The 22,447-nt window shown below is 42.2% G+C and overlaps 1 protein-coding gene across 3 annotated transcripts in view; it reads right to left on the bottom strand.

The window, feature by feature from the left end:
• Positions 1 to 22,447, bottom strand: part of pico (ras-associated and pleckstrin homology domains-containing protein pico) — a 212,191-nt gene that overhangs the window by 92,437 nt on the left and 97,307 nt on the right. The window lies entirely within an intron of this gene.

Raw genomic sequence — 22,447 nt, 5'->3', positions numbered from 1 at the left:
GCTTTGGATAGGTTTACGAAGAACATGAGATATACAGGTAGACTTCATAAACACAGAATTCTCTTCAAGGCTTATCTGATTGGCTTAACGTTGAAGAGAAGCCTGTTGTTTGGCGAAATTAGTCTTGAATGCCCTACAGAGCTGCAGATTAACTAACAAGAAGACGTTGTGTAAAATCACAGAACGAAATGCACGAGTGTTTTTTTCTAAGAATTTTTTGTGACACACCCTATTTTGTGGCAAGCATTGTACCCCGTTTACCATAATATGTATTATTACTACTATTGCAGTATGTAAACCTTCACCTGCTAACATATTTCATCTAAGCCTCTTTCTTTGATTTTATTCGCTCGCGCCTAGTAACACACGCCACAGGGCACTGTTGAGCTAGCAGCTTCCCTAGCCTTTCTCCATGAAAAAAGCCTTTAGCTCTCGTGGCCCGTTGCCTGGCCACGAGAGCTCACGAGTCATTGAGTAGTAAAAAAAATATAAATAAAGGATGAGGACCTCATTACAGAATCTCGAGGGCAGACACGAAACCGTCGATATTGTAAGGCTGCATTGAGGATATCAAGTGTAGATTTATCGTTTACCAACTTCTGTTATTATAACGCTACCCATTCGTATATGTTTGATTAAGCCGCAACTTACTTGATTCGCTTAAAAGTTATTGTGATGCCGGCGCCAGCATAAAGCTTTAAGGGATACGCCCCATGGGCTAGCTTTCCTCCCCTCTAATCGTATAATTAATAATTAAGGCTTCACTATCTAAATATTTTGTTATCATTCGAAAGTACTGTTAAACATTAAAGCATTATTAGACATGTATAATCCTTACAGGTTAAAGTTCCAACATAAAATAAATCGTTGAATCTGAATGCATATGTATGTGGTTATTGTACATCTCGCTATAAAATGTAAAAAATAATTAAATAAAAAATATTTTAAAAAAAAACAACTTATCAGCTTGTTTAATCTGACTCATATGGAAATTATCGTTTAAACCATTTCTATATACTAAATCAAAAATATTTTGTCTGTTATATGCTGATGTCCCAGGACTTGACTTTGCTTGCATTTCTGGGGCCCTTGGTCATCGATTGCTGGAGACCGAGGTCAAGCAGTTTTCCAAGGGAGGGCCAAGTGCAATGGCTCTGCTTGACGCCTGTCATTTCTTGAAGGTGCTATTCGGATCTCGCTGCTGCAGTCATCATCTCTTTCCGCCATGTCACTTTTGCGTTAATTATACCAGACACCGTAACCAAAAAAATGGCGCACATATAGACCACGTATAGAGCCGCCCCGACTGTCCGACTCAATCCGCAGTGTCGCTTGTCTTGTCTATGGTCCAGCAGTTTCATTCACCATAAGGGTGTAAGTTGCCCGAGATAAACCCTATTCTGGTCAAAATTTTTCCCCATATATTCTTTGTCTCTCTCTTTGTTTCGGTCGCTTTGTTGTTGAGAATTGCTATGAAAAGTTAAGACCAGCTTTATTATGGAGCCATTTGCCGTGCCCATTTCATCGTTTTCGTGAGGGTTACACAGTTCACGCCCACGCTCCAAACTATGCATGCTCTGAGGTTCATACGCTCATTAATCACTCGAAGATTAATACCCCAAACATATGAAGACCTTCAGCATAAAAGCGAAGACCTTCAGCATAAAAGCACAGTGACCCGCAGTCGATGCGGGCAGCAACAGCTAACAGCTGAAGCCGATGAAGGTCGCCTATAGAATGGCAGGCACCGTAATGATAAAGAAACGGCAGAGGGGCGGCCAACCATTTACACCATTAGTGTGCTTGTATCACTCCCTCAACTCTTTGGCTCTCGACGTTTCTCTCGTTCGACATCCGCTATTTAAGTTAACAACAACGAAAACGAGTGTCTGTCACCATCGCTATGTCACTTGCGCCTACATTACCTCGTAGGCCTGTCGTGGATAGTCGATTTGTGTCAAACAGAGGAAACGACTTCCGTTGCTAAATGAGACCGTTGTTTGTCGCCCGCTGACATGACAAACTGCTAGCTTTTACCTAGCACCGCCGAACGTCACCGAATGCTGTTAAAGAGCTTAGCCGACTTCACAGCAACAGCAGCAGCAACAACTCGTAGACACCCGGCAATCGTGGTCAGTACCATGGACGTAACGATGATAGCAATAGCCAGCAACAACAACAATAGCCGAAACGTGACACAAAGAAAAGGACGCCAAAAGTGTCGAGTTGGCGACTATAAATCGAGCGTACTAGCGACAGCCGTGTATGAAACGGGGCATATCCACATACGCATACGCAAACAGCTACACACGTCTAGCAGTTCGTGGCCCGGCCACGCAATGCGAAGTAACACAACCGACGCCTACGCATGCAGTATAATAAAAGACAGAAAAATGGCCAGGCATCAACGCGAACTAAGTGGCAAGCAAGATGATGGCTGGGTCGCTTGTTAGCTTGGCCAGTGACCCCGTTCTCATCGATAGTGGTAGTGGCACGGAAAGACAAGAGGCCTGCTTTTCTGCCACCGTGAACATACATTAAGGTATTGAGGGGTTCTCAATGGGGTTCTGTTGTGTAGTCGTCGATGGAAAGCAATGCCAATATGTCCCAGATTTAGAAAAGTGTATAGATTTAGTGAATATCTGTTGCAAGTATTGAAATATAGACCATGTCAATAAGTTGGTTCATATTTGGAGTTTCAACCAGTATTAATTCGAATGTCATTAATACATTTTTCATATTGCCAGTCCGACGTAACTGCTGTTACTTACTGTTTCGGATGACTGCTTTCCGGTAACCTTTTCCCCAACGACAAACGAAATGTGTCTAGCGATATTCAATAGGTAAACTGGATATGTGTGTATATACACATATATATGCACATGGACCGACACATTGTTGACGCAATACGAATCTTGGTAGGTCACCTCTCCGGAAAACTGTTTGTATCTTTTCAATGCTAAGACCCTACCTAGTGGCGGTGTTTCCCCATTTGTGCTACTTCGCGAAGTCGCATACAATCCAATGGATCAATCATGTTGTAATTAGCGACAACCTGTTCCCACTCTTATCCCTTCCTCGAGTTTGATCATTTGGGACTGGCTCCTTTCCGTTCGTCACCCCGCGTCACGTTTAGAGTTAGTAATAGACACTGGGATAAATGGCACCGATTTTCAGCCGAATAAAATGCATACATCGGTACACATCAAATATATAACCAAGTGTACTTATTTAAGAAAAAAGCCCGTTGCAACTGTTACCGGTAGAATATACACCCACATAAATATACAAAATGGAAACCCTATCACTTACGACGTGAGCTAATACCAAACATCCCTAACACGTTCTTCTCTATCAGAGCTAATATATAGAGCACTCAATAAGAATGGCCTTGCCAAGACGATCAGTATACTGGACTTTTAGTATATACAATGGAGATATAAAATCGCAGTGTACAACGTCTATAACGTTTTTTCAATCTAAGTTTAACAGTGTGGTTTTATTAGTATAAGAGCACCTTTTTGAAGAAAGAAAAATGTTTGAAAAATTTCCCTTGCTGCTTTATGCGAATTTCAAACTTAGAAGGCTTGCCACCAGATCTAGCACGGTCTGTCCAAGAAACAGACGAAACAAAGAAATTCCCCTAGGAAATCAAATGACAAAGAAGGAGGCATCAAAAATTGGTGTTATATCTTTACGAACGTTCGGCGCGCATCCATGTTACCGTTGATTTTCCTGGTTTTTTCACTCTTACTATATATATATATATATATTTAAACGTAAGCGTACTCATCGCAAAGGATAAATGTGTCTAAACGCGACTTTATGATACTTCCGCACTAAACATAAATACAACAAGTACTACTGCGAACGTTTTCCTTTTATCGACAAAGGCGCAGCGCGCATATACAGGTACTCTTCTAATACAAAAAGGCTAACTAAGGGAACCGACCGAACAGATACGATACTACAAATAGCCTATTCTCCTAACCTAACCTACATTGTCTGCTAGGTGCTATCGACGCTAGTTAAGATATAAGATGTAAATCCCACTTGTATAGTCAATAGCGCAGTAAGGAAAGGAGAAATAGAAAATTTTTAACGCCTGAAGCCGAGGCGATCTGAAAGCGACTGGGCCCTATCGATGGCTTAACGGGAACGATCGGTGTTCATGATGCATAATACAGTTAGTAAAAATAGATAAGCTTATCAGAATGTCGCGAAATTAAGTGTGCGGTAGGGTGATTTAAAAATAACAAAGATCAGTAGACACCCCTTCGACATAAGCGTTACAGTAGAAGTTATTGCTAGCGTAGACGCTCTTATGGAAAGGAATCGAGTCTACATAAGGCCGGATACCATACCTTTAGTATGAAATAGCATTCGATTACACGTAAAAATTACTTAAGATCAATTTTCAGCCAAACAACTCGATATTTTACAGTGTTCAAATAAAGCGCGAGTGCTGTAGAGAGACGCAGAGTAAAATCACTTCGCAATCAAAACTCTTAAATGCGTGTGAAGATACTTCAGTTATCGTAGCTAGCTGCCTTTGATGGTTTTTCCTACCAATATGTTTCTGTCATCGAGAGACAACAGCCCTTGCAAGCCGTATTTCTTCTTCGATTTTAGCTTAGAGCCTGATTCACTGCTACCCATCACACATGTCTACTATTAGGGCGCCGAACTCATCGAACGAGGCAGATGAGTCGATGGTAGGTTTCAATGACTTGCGTGCCGCCTCATCAGTGCTATTGCACGTCGACAGTGCAGTGCAACACTTCGTTCTCCTCAGGACCAGTTATCAGCCGGGGTCTCTCAGAGGTTCCCCAGGGGTGTTTCCTCATCCATGTTCCTATTCCACCCCACCGTGCAAAAGCAAGCAACGCTATCCTAATTAGGGCAACATTGTATGCATCAGTATGAGCCTTTTACATCCGATAAAGGGTCCACACGAAAAGTCCGGTGCGGCGACTAAAAGGCGTTAACTTGAAATTTACATTGGTATATCGGCGTCGTCTGGGTTTCCCACAACATTCTTAGATAAGCATGCGCGCCCTTGATAGACTCACGGAGGGAATGATGTGTACTCATCTTTATTCTCCCCTAGAAAAGGACCCTACACCCAAGTTATTGCACGTCACAATATTTGAAGATCATACCCACACAGATACTCACCATATTATAAATAGCTTTCTATAACTATTTATATAAAATGTGAACAAAAAAAAAAATATATATATATACATACATAATACATTTCTATAATCAGCAACATTCAAGGGTCAGTTGAAATGAAATTACTGGCCTAATATTGCTTGACGGTGTTTTTTTTTTCTGTGATCTTGATACAGTGTTAAGTTTGTTTTAAAAACATCTGCGGACATACAGCTTGGCTTGTCGTTTTCCGGTACAATAGTGGGGTGCCCAAGTAACCCATTCATGGCAAATGACCTGCGCTTCTTAGTCTCTCCTGTGTTCGTTCCAATTCTATAGCTGATTCGATGTAATGACCGAGGAAAGCTGCCAATTCTGGCATCCAATAGCCTCAATCAAACGAAGTAAGTTGGGAGCAAAGCGAAGCCTGGCACAGCCATTCATCGTCAGCTCTGCCCTCATGCCCACGACACCCCTGAATGCCCTCCACTTTTCTTCAGCAACTAGGTCGCGTTCCCAGGTCTGGTTGACCCTGGGGGTATCAAAAGCTGTGACACCCCCACTCCATACACAAGCATGCTTGGTCTTTGTGACCCGTTATCGGATGGACGAATAAAGCTGTTCGACCATACCGTACTACTACTACGCATTAAGTCAGTCGCGAGGGGCTCCGTTTTTCTGTGGGAACAAACGAACGACCCGACGAGATTTGCTCAAATCTTTTGTTGCAAGACGCACTTAAAAAATAGATGACGGAAATGCAAATCTCCCATTCAATGTTCGCCTGTTTTTTTGCAGCAGAGAACAATCTCGGTGAAGTCAATTACCTTACTTATAAGATTGAAGGTAGTGATGAAATGAAACCAAAATAGACCTGCTGTAGACAACAACACGGTTGGCTCTACGTCGTTCTGCCCCCTAATGTATTCAATGACCGACTATCTCAAGCCGTAAAGTAAGTGAAAACTGCTCCAAGTTTGTCGTGTAAAAAATTTAATAGTACGAAAAACAAGGAACGCTCTACGAAAAATACGAGCTGGCTGTTGCTCGAAATTCTGAGTGCGTCCTATTTAATGGGTATGCTAGTAGGTAGTCGTAGTCAATCGTAACATGAAAGCAACTTTTTTTTTTATATCAATAGAGGATCGAATGAACCGGTAGATGCTTTAAAAGGCGCTCCATACCCATATTTAGGTGAGTGTAGTTCCCGTAGCTATGCGGTGACGACGATGTTTGCCTACTAAGTTTAGGAGTATGTAGTGATACAGGTTCGAATCCAGGCGTCTGTTTCGTGCCGGGAACCGACCGCTTAACGGGTGAAGTACCGGATGTAGAATTCGAATCGTTCTAATTAGTATGTACAATTGAGTCAGTGAAAATTCTCTGGTTTTATAAAACCTCGTTTCATTCATTTGACGCTCGTTTAAGTTTGATCCACCCTAGGCGCATTTCACACGAGTTGCCTCGACCACGTTTTCGGAAGATCCACGCGCAAACGAAAAAGATCTGATAGAGATATTCCGTCAAGCTTGCCTTTATCCGTGCCTGTTGCATGGCATCCCAGAAACCAGAGAAGGCCCAAAAAGGGTCACGTACAAGCGGCTATAATGATGAACTGCAAGAACACAGCACGGCTGATATCGAAGTTTCCCTATCTTTTCTGAATTTTTACGATAGCGATTCTACACAACGCCGTGAAAAATGTCGTGAAACTTTTTACATGCAGTACGCACGGCTTGCTGATCCAGCAGGAATATAGGCAGGTTGCATATGTATATATATATATATATATAAGCAAGTACTAACGTGCATGAAAGCTAACAGAGTAAAAATGACAACAGCGCATATAGCAGTTGCATGAGGCTGTCGGCCAGATGAACTTCGTCAGTCATCGTTATCACGCGATGGCTTCGATCGATCACCGAGCTTGTAGAGTACTGAAATGTCATAGATGATTAGGCGTTATTATAATTATCTGCTTTAGTGGAAACAATACCGCTACTGATGGCGGTAACCGCGACGAAAGTTTCGTATATAATACTTCTATCGCCCATACGTCAGGCTCTTCAGCCTTCCGGCCATCAGAGAAGATCAGATGTTATGGCGTAGACTACCTGCCAACCATCAGTGACCAGTAGCCGTTTAGCCACACCAGCCAAAAACTAACGTTATATTATTTAAGCTTCTCCCGTTATCATACATTATATCCGAACGAATAATTAATAGAATGTCGACGATACCAAGCGCTTCGTGTACATTGAATAGGTTGTATTAGCAAAGAACGGGTTTACTACCTAGAACTCCCAACTAAAATATGACTATGCGTCCTATTATATGGTAAGTTAAGGTATTCACTGACTAAATATGATTCTATATACCCATATTGTTACTGTCGTTGCTTATGTTATCTTTGTTAGGTCTTAGTTATATATATATATATGTATATATATAGAAAAATAGAGAGATAGAAGCGAAATTGCAAAAGCTACTTTCCGGAGATTAGTTCTTCGAACAAATGAATGTCCAACCATACTCTTGAATGAATCTGTTTTATCTGCACTGCGACAATTCGGGCGATTATATGTATTTACGACCGTTGTTGCCGTGGCAGCCCCCACTGCCGATCAAAAACAGAAATCGATTGTCGAGTCCTGTCGTGTCTGACCTGTGCCGGTCATCGCGTCGCTACAGCAAGTGTACAGGCTGTCATTGTGCAGATCGCTATCCGTCCACTATGGTCCCTTATACTACACCATTTTCGGGCTACTGCTCCGCCAGAAGAAGTGATTAGTCTTCCCTATGACCAAAACGATGAACATACGGTGGCAGCGATTGAAGGAACGCGCGACAAGTTCATCGAACTCCCTTCTTCTCTCGACGCCGGGGCAATGGCAATTACTTCAATCGAGCCATCAAACCGAGAGACGACTGTTTTGCACCGTAATCCGCGTTTCTAGATAGGATCCGTACATCGCAGTGTGTACGAGTGCTCTATCCTTCTTTTCAAGGCTGTTTTTCTCTCGCGCTTTTTCCATGTCACACCCAATTCGGCTCTTTGAATAGATTCTAATATTGCCGCAATGACTGGATTGAAAATTTAGCCGGTCTATAGCTGACTAGAGCAGCTGTGATCTTGTGACACGAGATCATGACTTCTTGTTTGCGTTACATATGCAAAGAAAGCAACGAGAGATAGGGACAAAGATGCACAAACCGCACACGCTTAACTAGATCGGGCTGGTTCTTATCGATCTGTAAACATGTATATATATTTACGGTTAGGACAAACAGCGCACTAAAATTTTCGAATTAAGCGTACTACCATATATATACGGCCTGTACGAATAATCCTCCATTTCCGTCACTGTTGCTATATAAGGACAAGGTGTTGCTCGACTAAACACCACTTGTACCGAAATAGTTGTCGCCTACAAGATATATATATGTGTGAGTTGAATACGGTGCCTTTTGGTGCCTGTTCGTGGCAAAATGGACATGAAGGGCGGCGGATATCACCAAGCTACAGAAAAGGAAATAAAAATAATAAGCGAAAAATAGAGGCAAAAACACAACAGCCAAAGGGATAGTGGGATGAATCTTGACGTTTTCCGTTTATGAAGAGGCAGGTCCCCTTGCAGTTTTTTTCTTCTTTGCTACATCCTTCTCTTTAGTCCGTCTCACCCGCCCTGAATTCGTTTGTCTTTCTTGTTTCTATGATGCTGATAACGACAACAACGCCCATATTGTTTCTTTCGCGCAATGGGCGTAATGAAGTCTTCTACAAGAGTCTCAGTCACAATGAACCAAACACTCTTATCAAGAAAGCATCAGTACTGTGATCAAAGCAAACATATGAGGCAGCCCAATAAATGCTGCAGAGTAACGCTGGCTGGGTGACCATGGTAGTCTCATTGACACTGAGGACTTGTGTGTCACGATAGGTAAGTGTATGCTTTACGGCGACACCGCTATGGCTATTGGGAAGTTAGAAGAAGTCTATGAACATTTTACTGTCGATGTAACAGCAGAAGAATCATACTATTGTACCATTTGATCAGAAGTCGCAGGAACGTATCGACAGCTGCACATTCGGCAGCGACAAGAGTGGATATATATATATATATATATATATATATAACAAATAACGAATGTTGCCAAAGCTTCGGAGTTTATTTTACAATCACTCAATTTAAAACTATTTTTTCGGATCGATAGGAAACAAAGTGTCGAGAAAAGCGTTTATGTGTGTGCCGGTTTCCCTATCTTATTTTTGTAGGCACATCGGGTTACTCTTTTAACAAACGTGCTAGTATTTCGTTTACCTTTGATAGTGTTTCCCCTGTGTTATTCAACATCCACTTACATCTATACCTATACATACATATATATATACACACCAAGGAAATGGCGCGTTGATAATCCTTTTTCTCAATCATCGAGTCGTCCCCAGGCCCTTTTTGTTACCTCCGTCAATACATACTATCGCCAGCACAAATGCAAGTCTCTTGAATCACTGCTCCTTCGGTTTTGTTTGCACCTTTGAATTATCCCTTCGAGGACTGACTTCCCCGCGATCACCGCCGTCGCTCCGGAGCTAAACATGAAAGAAGTAAAGGCCTGAAGTCGTGACGGTGTCAGCTGTAGCCAAATGGAGTTCATCTTCAACCCCCCAGTCATCTATCCCTGCTCTATCCTCTCATCACGGTATGGCTCAGCCAGACACAAAAGTCCACTATTAAATAGCAATAGGACTTTTACAATAATTACGGCGATATCCAGGTTAACAGCAATGATTAGAACAAGAACAGCGACCAGCGAAGCGAACCAACCCATAATCGGGTATTGTGTCGACGCCAACAATCCTTCAAATGTTACCAGGTGATTTGTCTGTAGAAACAGTTTAAAGCTATAGGGAGCATAACTTTGGGGCGTCGGCAGAGCTTAAACCCAGGCAGCCACAAGTCTCGGGAGCCGCTACGCTCGGTATTTGTTGTTACTACTGTAGAATTTTATACACCATGCTATTAAACCGTGATTGAAAACTGGGTCGGTACAATCACACGCATAAGCCAATATATTTAAGTCATGAAACAAATAAGGAGATGGTACGAAGAGGTATTTACGCGCTTCAAGCAATACCGATTAAGCTAATGTATTAATGTGGTAGTGGATTTTCTTTATGAGTAATGTAAATATGCCCAACTTTGTCTTCAAGGTTTTACTTACTTATCATCAGCGAAAAGAAATCAAAGCGATAAGATATAACACATACAAATATAAGTGTGTTATTATCAAATTAAGTTACTGCTATGCGAAATTTGCCAACCAACTTTGCCTTCCCCTTGCGAAGCATCATAGTAACGTTGTAACTTTGTAACGACGTGATTCTGAGACGCCCATACCTAGCCAATAATAGATGTTATATTGTTTGTCAACGTTTTATTGTCTTTATATCGATATAATCAACTTCACATCTCATGATTATTTGCAATGAAGTTCAGTACAGCTGTGCTTCAATTAACGATTGTATTAACCTTCACAAAGGGCGTGTTGCCCACTAGGGGGCCAACTATCCGCGAATGTTCAATAGGAGTCGCACAACATCAAGGAGGAATGAATTTGACCGTCTGTTGCTGAGGAAATACGTCTAATACAGGAAGTTGAGAAGTACATGCGGAAACCGAGTCAAGTGGTGAAGCCTCAAATCCTATGAGCTTCTGGATTCTATAGGCAAGGTTTGCGAAGCCCCTAACTATTGCACGATTGGCTTTCAGTTCCCCGACAACTGCATAAGCCTGTTTGCATGTTTCTACCATAGTGCTAGCACAGCTCTATCACATGTCCTTTGAACAGTCATTTCATTTGATATATAAAGGACAGAATGGATATTACTCGCCCTGGCTTCCAGTCTTACTATAGAAGCTTAGCTTCACAAAGAACCGAGGATATCTAAGGGCGACCGAAGGCCGTCGAAATAGAGGCTGTCAAGGAGGCCAGCGAGGTTGTCTAGTATGCATACGGCCCACTTCGAAGATTGCCCGTTGCTTCATGTGCTCTGACGTCCCTCAGCTAACCGATGCTAGATTTTTGTCTCGTTTGCGTCAAGCCACAAATAAAGAGGAACGAAAGCATACATTGAAAGTTGATGCAACGATACATTAGTTCAAATTTAAATCATCGTCGTATAGATTTTGATTTCTATTCATAGTTTATTGACTATAATAAATCGGTCCAATCGGGTACATACACAGGTTGTGTAGTTATTAAGAACTCGACCAAGTAAAAATTTTGTTTATGGGTACAAGCGCCTATCGAACAAAGGTTTATGAGGATGAGTCAGTAGATCATCCTGAAGCACGTCGAGGGAGCCTGCTTTATGTCTCTAAAATCATTCTAGATGATATGAGTGAATCCTGTAGAAAACGAATTCAACTCACGACGGAAAGCAAACACAGATTCAGAAATATTGACTATTGCGTTGTTTTAGTCTACAGTTTCCCATTCTATTATCTATTATGTAATATATCTCCAGTGTTCGTGTTACAAATTAAATCGTGATTCACGCTAAGTAAGCGCTCGAGGGAACTGGCTGTTCTTGTTTTTATGATTTTGTAAACAATTGTACATATTTACAATTTGTTTGTAGTTTCATTGGCATCTTTCTCCTGATGACGTATGACAATGCGGCTAGACTGTTATCTTGCATGGGCGTTTCTGTTGCAGAACAATAACTACGGTGGAACTTTCTGCTGAGAGGTGGCCGGACACTTCAGCGCTCGACTAGAGTCTTATAGGTTTTTTTTACAGCCCCAATTAGTTTGCATAACTTCAATTAGAGCCTACTTACTAAGTAACAACGTTTTCTTCATGTTTGGAAATTAGGGTTAGGAGGGAGTCTAACTCTGTCTCGCTTCATCAAACGTCCGCTTTGTGGACATAACAATTTGAAAAACCTTATCACCACAATGAAACAACGTATCTCGTCAATTGAAAAGTTGCGATTACGAAGTGTTAACTTTCAAATCCTTACGTATATGAAACGTGACATAGCGAATCCTTACATTTTCACAGTTCTTTTATTTTTAATCGCATTAATTCCGCCGTCACACAAGTCTGGAAAAAGAGAGTCCATAAAGTTTCAAATGGCAATTTCGTCTTTACGCTGACATCTGAATAATTTCTATCTTTCTAATGAAAACTCTCGTATATGGGGCAATGCCTGACGAGAACGCTGGATGACAGAGAGCCCCTATCGTGAATGGCTGTATTTTTGTCAACGTAATTTTTACAGTGGTACGTTGTTACGCAATAGCGCAGATTGATCTGATTCACCACTCTAATTTTATTAATGTAGAGTTTTTTTTTTATCATATTCTCTACCTGCTGACAGTACGCTTCATCTCTAGTCGATCCTTGAAACTCTGGTGAACACGTACATTGAAACATCAAATAAACACCAGAAGCTTTTGTGGCTGTATATTTACTCAAGATTGATATACTGCTAGTCTGATTGCATCCAATGGCTGGTGTGATCGTCTATGATACCTGTAGATATTTGTTTTTCTTCAAAAGTCACACTTCAGATTCTCTAATCTCTAACGGCTCACCACAACTAACACGCATGGGCATCTCGAGTAAAAAAGAAAAAAAAAACCGATCGTGAAGTATAATTCCATTACAAAATAGCGCCACCTTGAAATTTTAGGCTAATGTCCTATACTAAACGCGCTACTCGGATAAGGGCTACATCAACATATATATGTAACGTGCGCTTCCTTGTATTTTAGCATGAAGCTTATCGCAGTGTATGTTGCCGATAGCCGAATGTCGCATTTCGTGGTACCATTATTTAAGCCTGTTGATCGGAATATCAGGAAATCGGTCTCTACATACGTAAAAATTAAATGCATTTTACGTAAAAAATACATATTGACGGAGAACATTTTTAAGTTGCCTCCTCTTCTAGGCTGAGCGTTCAGAATATTTCTACTAATGCGTGGCTCCACCGAACTATAATGGCTCAAGCTATAAAATCGTTTAATTTTTAATAACGCACATGTTCGATACTAGCGATGCATCGGTTGAAATAGCTGGCTTTCCTCACGTTGCTTCCCGTAACCAGGCTAGAACAACGATTTAAATCTAAGCAGATATGCACTTAAACACAAAATACCTATCTGTGTCAGGACACACATATGATATTCCAACAATACGATCCTTATCGCATGAGTAACCCGTACCATAAGCTGTAGAGACTGTCTTCGCGATAGCCATCATCGCCATTTTGATCAGCTACCGCTTCCCTATCTCAATATTCCTCTTCTTCAATCTGTTTTCTGTGTTTGCTCCTGCTTTCGCATATCCGTCCGCGAATCCGTGGGTTCGTGAGCTTTCCGCAAACGTACCCCATCAGCCGCTGGCGATAGCTAGCTGTAGTCAATCAATTGCCACTGTGACCCGCGACAATCGTCCCAAATCACGCACCTTCTCGATCCGTTAGCAGCAACTGTATGTATAGGAATACATAGAGTTGCTGCGGGCTCAGTATCGCTCAGCAATTGTCTACCTTAGGTCCTACCTAGGCACCTGCGAAGGTCCGCAGAATGTTTGTAAGCGGCCTCAGTTTGGCATAGAGCAGTGTGTCGCGCGGCACCTGTCATTGAACAGCTTAGTGAATATGCACGCGAACATATAGCTGAGACACGATGACGGCGTTGGCACCTACGTCATTCGCCTCACAGAGGAAGCCAATATGCTGTCAGACATTCTAATCAGGTCTGGCGTGATTCTGGCGTACAACATTATTGAACCCAAAAAATGTGTTCAGTTTTAGTAGTGCTCTTTAGTAGTGGTCGTGTTCGCTGCGGCCAATAAAGTACTAGCTGAAAAAACGAGCAAAAATCAGCAATAACACCGTAGTGCTAGGAAAGCTACGGACTGTCACTGCTCTAGGTTCTAGGTTGACTATTGAAACATTTTACGAATGCATAGAGTTTCATTGTTGCTGGTAGAGGGAGAAACGCGGTACAATTCAATGAGCAGCATATCTTCAAGGCCTGAAGGCAGGGACACCAAGAAATGGCATACGAGTTATCCGGCCAGAACTGGCGTCGACGTCTAATTAAACAAAGTTGTATCTACAGACGACTCTTAGCTGATAGACTCGTTTGACTGGATCATATTCCGATCGATTTTGTGCTAACGGTGCGCTGTATATATGTAAATGTATTTTAATTTTAGTTCATCCATAGGCATCAATTACATGGGTATAATACCCATAAAATGAACGAGCAACTAGCAATAATAAGGTAGTAAAAGATTAGGTCGCGATAAGATAAGATTGTGATCCTTTTAAGTCTTCATAATCAACTATTTATCTGCGTGACGGTTCAGAATTTCTTTTCAATCAAACTGTTAATACTTTGCCGCCTTTTGCATTCATTACGTTTCAAGCTAGCTATAACAGGTTTGCCTGTTTCATTATTCGTCATACATTAAATGTCCCCGAGTTTGAAACGTTGTGTGATTAAGTCAGTAAAAGTGCCGTCGTTTCTTACGTGCATTTCAATACCTACCGTTACAAGTACTTTGATGGATGCCGTAAAGGTTGTACTGAAACTTGTCTAACATGTTTGCGCCTAGCTCGACACTCCGTAAAGAGAAACCTGCTCTTTAGTTCTCCTGATAAGCTATCGTTTTAGCATCGTTCTACATGTTCTGTAGATTGTCGTTGCGTTTCTGTAACTCGAGTGCACGATGACACCTAGTCACGAGATACTGCATAGGCTTCCGAATAGAGTTTTAACGTTCCCGTTCAGCGAGCCTGATTCTGCCCATACGTTTTTAATTGAACGTTGTTTTCACTGCAGGCGTGTGCCGTGTTTCCATTCTTTTAGATGGTTATGGTAGGGGGTGGCAAGGGCGATAGTAAATGCCCCGCGTAAAGGCATTTAACAAACAAACGCATTGGATGCTCGAGACGGATCGTTTCGACGGAAAACGTAGCGCGAGGGTTAACTCTACAATACATACTGAAAGAAGGATCTACAAAGATCTTGACGGAGGCAGCCAGGAAGTTCCTACAAACAAGAAAACCATGACGCTAATCACAATATGGAGCCATGCATAGATGAAACGATAAAGAGATAAACAAAGAAGAATAAGTGTTCACTATACGTTGCTGTCCTCGACAAAGCTAACCTTTAAACAATTACATAGGACTGAACAGAGCATTCTTATGGCTACATGGCCACCCGTTCGGATGCGCTAGCTACTCTGATAATATTCCTTATATGAAGCCTCAGCAATCATTTGCATATTATTAATATAAGCCAAACATATCTACGAAGTGAGAGACGACTGGGTCTTGTCGACGAGCTCCTTGGCTTTGAAACTCCTTCTTGTACAACAATAGATAACCGAATAGATAAATGTATAAAGTATTGCTATACGTAGCGTTTACTAAAAACGGTTTGTTCATAAGAGCTAAAAATTATTCTTAGCCTTTCGGTAGCGAATGGCTTCGCTTTATGTGTACTTGATCTTCTTTGAATGACCCAAACAGATAATTTCTCATGCTTCGCAGTGCCCGTAAATATAACGGCGTTGCAAGTATACGTAACGGTCACAGAGATCCTATTCAACAACAAATTTCGCCAGCCATGGAACCAGTGATACACGTTACTTGCTGCCACTAGTTCTTGTCTAGTTCTTCCCTTCTTCAGTGGCTTTGCGAGCTCGAAGTTCCTCAGCCTGCTCATTCCTCGGGCATTGCCATTCATCAAGCTGACGTCCGAGGAGTGTTTGAGGATACTTGAGCTTGAAAAAGTTATAGCGGCAAGGGATCGGAGGAAAGATCTGACGTGCGCAGCAGTGCAGATAAAAGACTCAGTGACCCTCAGGCAAAAGGCTCATCCTGAAGCGTTGTGGCCAAGGTGTCCATAAAGAAGAGGAAGAGGACTACAGAAGTATACGCCTTTTCTGATGATAAGAGCTCGTGCAAAACGTATGCCCGCACCCGCATTCAGGATGATTTACAGTGGAGCGGAAAAGTCTTCTACTCATTTTTAGATAGATTGTACGGTTTATTGGAATTTGCATTATTGTGTTCAATGGACTTTTCATGCTCACCATATGCATCGTGCTCGGCTTCTATATTATTAACAAAGGTGTCGAGGTAAGCCGAACATAATTTTCATGCCCATTTTAGAGAACTCGTCCTTGAATGGGCTAATCCATCACTAAGACTATATTAGCCTTAAATTAAAACCTTGAAGAACGCTTGTCCAACAAAGATACCGGTCACCTATTTAAGATGTGATTTCTGGATAGTTCATAGCCCGTCATCCGGGATCATATGCATAACTTTTAGTTCTTTCTGTGTTTATCCATTAAAAACAAAGGAAGCATAATGGACGCTGAAACGACAAGTTTCATTCACAATTAGTTTAAGAAAATGCAAATGGACGAACTGCGTATAGTCACTTCCAAGAGTTAGTTTGTGCTCCACGAGATATCCGAATGCGTGGTGCATGACACGGGACGATGACCGCGTCAGGGCCACGCCAGGACAAAGGGTAGCTAAATGATAGCAAGGACTCGGCAGCGATCCCAGAAGCAGCGTCTGCAATGACAGTGGGCGGCAATCCTTTGTGAGCGCAAGCGACTTCCGCCGGTTGGCCTCAGTCCTCAAACTCGTCGGATCGCTCCTCTTGCGCTGGAGTTCTTCCGTTCATAGATCACCTCCTAATGAATAAACGGATAGTGAGTACGGTTAGACCGCTATTCCAGTCCCACGGGTGATACTTTAGTCCGCCAATTGCTTTTGCTGGCCACCCAGCTGTCGCTTCCGGACCCCTAGCGCCTGGACGCTATAGCGGGCAATGGCCCAGTTCACGATGGCGAGCCACACACATTATGTTGCATCCTCCGTATAAGCCCATGTCGCTTCTAGGGATTCAGCCCGCTAGGGCCAGATTAACGGTCAGTAAACCCAGTTCATTCGTTCTTCCATATTAGTTGGCTTTAATGGGCTGTACGATTGACTCGAACTTCTTCATGCTATTATGCTTTTCTGTTTGCACCCAGCAACACACACAGTTCCGCCATCTGAGTCGCACTGTCCGACCTCTTGCTGGTCGTTTGCCCCCAAGAACTCACGGAGACTGGTTGTTGCATCGATTCACTCTATCTTTATCACAAGAAGGTCGATTAGATCTAATGCTGAGTTTGGAAATCGGGTTTGCGTGACGTCGCCGATTAACGCTATTGCAAACCGTTTTGTATGAAAAACTAAGTAGTAAAGAAGCAATCCGAGAACCCCGAATTTTTTTTTTGAAAAGCGTTTTTATTGATAATCGAGAGTGCACACTGTTCAGCACCAGCAGCTCTTGCATATGTTGCATTGCAACCCTAAGCACGTTTGTTTTCAAAGAATCTTCCTTTCTTACAATTACATACATAGTAGCATGAGATATTATAAACACTTTAGGTACATCATATAGTGCCTACAACATACTTCTTTCGTAGAGTACCTTGTAGTCAACCGCATAGGAAGCCAGCACAGGATCATATATATAGTAGGCAGTCATTTTTGCCGAACCCGTGCAGCGCTTCGACACTTCGTGGCCTCGTCGCTTTATCACCATTCCTATGTTATAATCGGCGACTTTTACGATATCATGTGATGCGCAAAAATAGAACCTAGGGAACTAATATATATATATATATATTATCTGAGAGATGTCAGCTCCACATCCAAACAATGTACGTCCTGAATACGCCGTTTATATAAGCAAGTAAACATATCGTACATACGTTGAAAACGCATCAGCGGGAAGTTTGTGTACACTTTCATTTCGGTAAGGCTAGAAATTAAGCAATGAAAAAGCAAAAAATAATATTTCAGATTTACTAAAGCATCGGATTTATAAGTATCTACGGTAGGGTTCTTTATGCCCCTTTCGACCATGAAAGCGAGCCTCGTATAGGTGTAGCTTTGTAATATCCAATGGCTGCATAAATGACTATATTTATATACGCTATGATAATGCGAAATAGTAGCGAGCTATTTTTTGAGAGCGTCAGCTTTATTGACTGTGGCTAGCTTTCACATTTCAATGATTAATATCGCAAGGTGCGCGAAAATTTGCGTCGTCTTAACATTATTTTGTCTATTCTGAACTTTAAATTAACTTGGCCGACCTTTGGAACGGGTAATTTCCGTGATCAAGATTTGGTCGTCCCCAAGACAAATCTCATCTGGCAAATGGACATTACACCTATTAGTCATCATGATGCCTAAGCCGGCACTGTTTTACTGGCGAACATTAACTTACTCTTAACAACTTCGGTTCTTTTATATCGTTAACTGAATTCGACGAACTGCGCAATAAGACGAAGGTGCCCGTATTACGTGCTGGACATACTAGAGGCTGTTACGAAAAGCATCTATTACGTACACAGACTTTACGTAAGCTTTATGTGAATGCAACGCTACCACGCCACACAATCACTACAAGGGATTATTATAAAGCACTGCAGTCTTAAACTGAAACAATATCCTACGCATATCCTAAATTTTACGCTCCACTCGGTGCGGGGTCACGCTTATTCTAGAACTGCATGAACTGGTAAGAGGAATGCCATGTACTCGTGCTGTCCTGTCACACGAATTAGGTACTTTTACTCCTTCGAGAAGATGTTCTTCAGATTCAGTCAAATCGAAATTCTAATCTTATCAAATTTACAGCCATTGTGGACATGAATTTCTACCGGTACGAATATTTCCTTGTCTCTCTTTTACGACAGACATAGATTTATGCGGTGACACCAAATGCAACTAACAATTTATATTAGAACAGTTTAATTATTAAGCCCATACATTTAACGATGACAGAGTAAGCATCATGCAGATCTCACATGATCATGGTGTTCACATCCATTTTACGTTCTACATAACTGTACAAGAACGTAAAAACGTTTACCAGTAGACTCACACGATGAGCTTGTTGATCATTCCGATTTTTCCACCTGATCCCCTGCTCATTAGCAGGGCGCTCAACTAGATATAATGATCGGCGTCACAGTGGGCATCCGCTGTACCTGTTCCTAAACCAACGTGCGTACATATACAAGCACATCCCGATCGCCGCAACTGCCATCGCTTTCGGTGTAACCAGTATTAGCACATTCTAGTTCATTGCTTGTTGCCGTATAGGCGTTCGTGTGTGCATTTTACGAACGCGTCCCCGTGGAACGAATACATCAGTAAAACGTAACACGTTGAAGCTTTCATACACGATACAGTGCAGTCTCAGATGAATAACTAGCAACGATGACAACGAATCCCAGCGACACTGCATGATATATACAAATATGCACAGCTTGCACGTTAATTACTGGCATTAAAGCATCGTACTAGATGCTGGTATGGCAGAACAAGCCCGCAAAGGTAAGTGTCAACGAGCAGGAAAACAATCATACGCTGGACTTGCACCCGAAATTGGCGGAACGCGCACTGCGTCTACAAGGGAAACTAAGCATCACCTTGTACGATAAAGTGGTAGCGGCAATTTCTCGTGGGAAAAGTTAAAAACCTTTCGGCTAGTGAATGAAGTCTTTCAGGCCACAGTCGTGCCGCTGGCGAGAAACATTGGGTACGTACGCATACATGCACACTTCGTTTACACGAGAATACCCAATGGAAACTTTCTGCTGTGGACAACAGGGTGTCCCCGAAGCATGGACTCAAAAAGTTACACAGGCATCCTAAAAGAATGGGACTAACTCGAAGGACATCACGCGGTGGCGTATGCGAACGTCTCTTCCCATACGAACGCGCGAACGCAGCTTCACGTAACGGTGTGAAAAATAGGAGCAAATTGATGATAGCACTGATGATGTGACGTTGATCATTATGTCTTTTTGATAGGAAAGACCTGCCGTATCGTATAAAAGTTTTGTTGGAAATTTATGCGCTTGTGATGGTCACAGGAGACACTGAGTGAAGGCGCATTAAAGGTAGTAACACGATTGTGTGTGGTATGGGGAGCTTTGGACACGTCGCGACAATAAAAAAGAAATCATTGTAAAGCAACGTACACTACAAATTCAGTCTAATCCTGTACTATACACGCTACCAACTAAATCAATTGATTTATCCAAGTCTATCAACATGAATGATGTTTTATGATGATGCCTAGACCGTTATAGGCCGGTGTTTGCGTGTCTTTGGTTTGCTCTTCTTCCCGGTTTACAGCCACCAAAATATCTCAATCCGCAGAAGCTTGCTTCCCAAGAGAGCAGTTCTAACTAACAGTTGCAAACACATCTCTCTATTCGAGTGATTGCAAAGTAGCGAAGTGCTTTTAGCTGTACTTCGCCAAATCCCTTCCATAGAAATACTTTATGTAACTGTGGACGCAGTGATGTCCTTGATCAGAACTAAGCTATTTTGCATTAAATAGCATGGAAAAAAAACGATGACCAGTGATACACCATCCCACAAAAGAAGAAACCCTGGTTTGCGTTGGAAGACGTGAGAGGTTATGCATTGTTATTGCTCTCAAGGATCCAGTTAATAATCACCGTGTTGCGCGAATCCGGTACGCATTTCTCGAGTCAATGTCTACTTACCTGGAAATATTAAGGGTACAGTTTGGTTAGATATATATATAAATAGAAACGAGCAAATAGTACCTAACGGAAGTGTTTTTCTGTTCCATAAATTTCTCTAGTAGATATACGATTTGTATATGTGAGCAAGGTATCTTTATTTTTTGTAGAAAAATTCTGCTCTAATGCAAGCGGAGAAGGCATGCGATTACAGATCAGCGTAAACATCTTACTTCCTCACATGTCACAATATCTAATAATAATGAAGATACAAAACCCGACGGGGCACAATTTTGTTCTACTTTTATTGGCTAAATTGGCAATTTTCTATTTAGAAAACAGCCATGGTGGTACCTTTCAGTTTAATCGAGTTCATCAAATCTTCGACAAACGACGGGCCGTTGCATTGTTTTAAGCAGACGAATCTTGCTAACGATTCGCAACTACATTCACTGTACAACATGGTCCTCATTTAATGTATGCAAAGACTGGGTCCACTCACACCGCTTTTTCCTTTCATTTAAATTTTCTTCAAGTTCTTTCGAAAAAAGTTTTTCGTTTTTGTACTTATCTTCGAACGTTGTTCCTCCACTAGATCGCCTTGAATTCTCCTTGGATAACTCCCTGTCGCCGATCCTATGTACCATCGAAATGACGTATGCAAAATACTACAAAACCTGACGTTGACAACTTCCGCGCTCCCTCTGTACCAGTACAATTCGTCATCAAGTATTTGTGCTGATCGTATTTACACTTACCTCAGGGGACATTACGTGGTGAGTTCTCTGTCCTTCCATTGTTCCTGCCAACCATGCCACGTTACGCATAACTTGCAGTCTATTACTCTTACCCCGCTTCGCAATAATTCCGCCGGTTCTTCCAATTTCGGCACTTCCGACATTGTCTCCTCATCGGCTTCGGCCCCATTCTTGCCTCGTTTAATCCACCCAAGCTGTTTTCTTTAGCCCACTCTCTTGAATCTTGTGGTACGGCTGCCAAGGGGTCCATACCGGCCTGCCCCAGACACTAGATAAGGAAAGCTGTACCATCCCTTTCTCCTTTTCGATGCAAATCACTCCTACGGCTAGCCCTTTCTTCTTGTGTATCCCAGCCAACCCCTTGACAGCAGAGGCTCCCTCACACGATCTCACAAGTGCTATTATTCGCTATCGCACTGGTTGGTGTTGCTGCCACCCCTCACCCAGCGGTGACGGACTTTCAAGTATGCCAATCCCGGACGCTGCTCCCGCCGTGGCGTTCAACCGGCACCGTTATGTTCCTGTTCGCCTGCCATTGCGTTCCTTGGCCGTGAATAGGTCTTAGACGTTTCGCTTTGGCTTTGCATTGACGAACAACTCTCTATGGGCAGTGATTGTTGTCCGGGAACAGAGCTTGACGCAATGGCGTTTCCCCCATTTTTCTTCGAATGTTTATCGGCGACTCATTGTTGTCAACACCGAAACAGACAAGCGGGGCTAGCGCGAGCGCACTCCTCCACCGTACAAACTTTGTCTTGAGAGAGGGGGCCCATAGAAACTGAACGTATGTGTGTTTGGTCACTATAAAATTCGACCGCAGTTTACACGTATTCAGAGATGGTCAGATGTTGACCAAATCGGCACTGATAGATATGATGGAAAAAATAAGATGAGTAGCCTATTATTGTTCAAGAAGA

This window comes from Varroa destructor, unplaced genomic scaffold (assembly GCF_002443255.2).
Source record: "Varroa destructor unplaced genomic scaffold, Vdes_3.0 BEIS01000007.1, whole genome shotgun sequence".
Classification (NCBI taxonomy): Eukaryota; Metazoa; Arthropoda; class Arachnida; order Mesostigmata; family Varroidae; genus Varroa; species Varroa destructor.
This window is presented reverse-complemented; position numbering and strand designations above follow the sequence as displayed.